The following is a 285-nucleotide window of genomic DNA, read 5'->3' on the forward strand; positions in this document are numbered from 1 at the left end:
CCATCTACGTCTTCTCCAGTGACAGCAAAGTGAGCGTGGGCCATGGACCAGACGGGGGGTGAGGAAACGGGGCTGTAGGGCTTGTGTCCTCCTCGACGAAGCCCCAGGGCTTGCTCTGAAGGGTCTTTTGAGCCCTGATCCAGGCACATGGGACTGGTGGATGAGGTGGGTGATGTTCTTGTGAGACCCCCCACTCTGGAGCACTGTGTCCTGCTCTGGGGCAACTGCACAAGAGGGACATGGAGCTGCTGGAGCAAGTCCAGAGGAGCCATAAGGATGCTCAAG

The 285-nt window shown here is 58.9% G+C and overlaps 1 protein-coding gene across 1 annotated transcript in view; it reads left to right on the forward strand.

The window, feature by feature from the left end:
• LOC104412894 (aldehyde dehydrogenase family 3 member B1-like) overlaps positions 1 to 285 on the forward strand; it is a 3,226-nt gene that overhangs the window by 596 nt on the left and 2,345 nt on the right. The gene's annotated exons all lie outside the window — the stretch shown is intronic.

The sequence above is a fragment of the Nestor notabilis genome, unplaced genomic scaffold, assembly GCF_000696875.1.
Source record: "Nestor notabilis isolate BGI_N333 unplaced genomic scaffold, ASM69687v1 scaffold24711, whole genome shotgun sequence".
NCBI lineage: Eukaryota > Metazoa > Chordata > Aves > Psittaciformes > Psittacidae > Nestor > Nestor notabilis.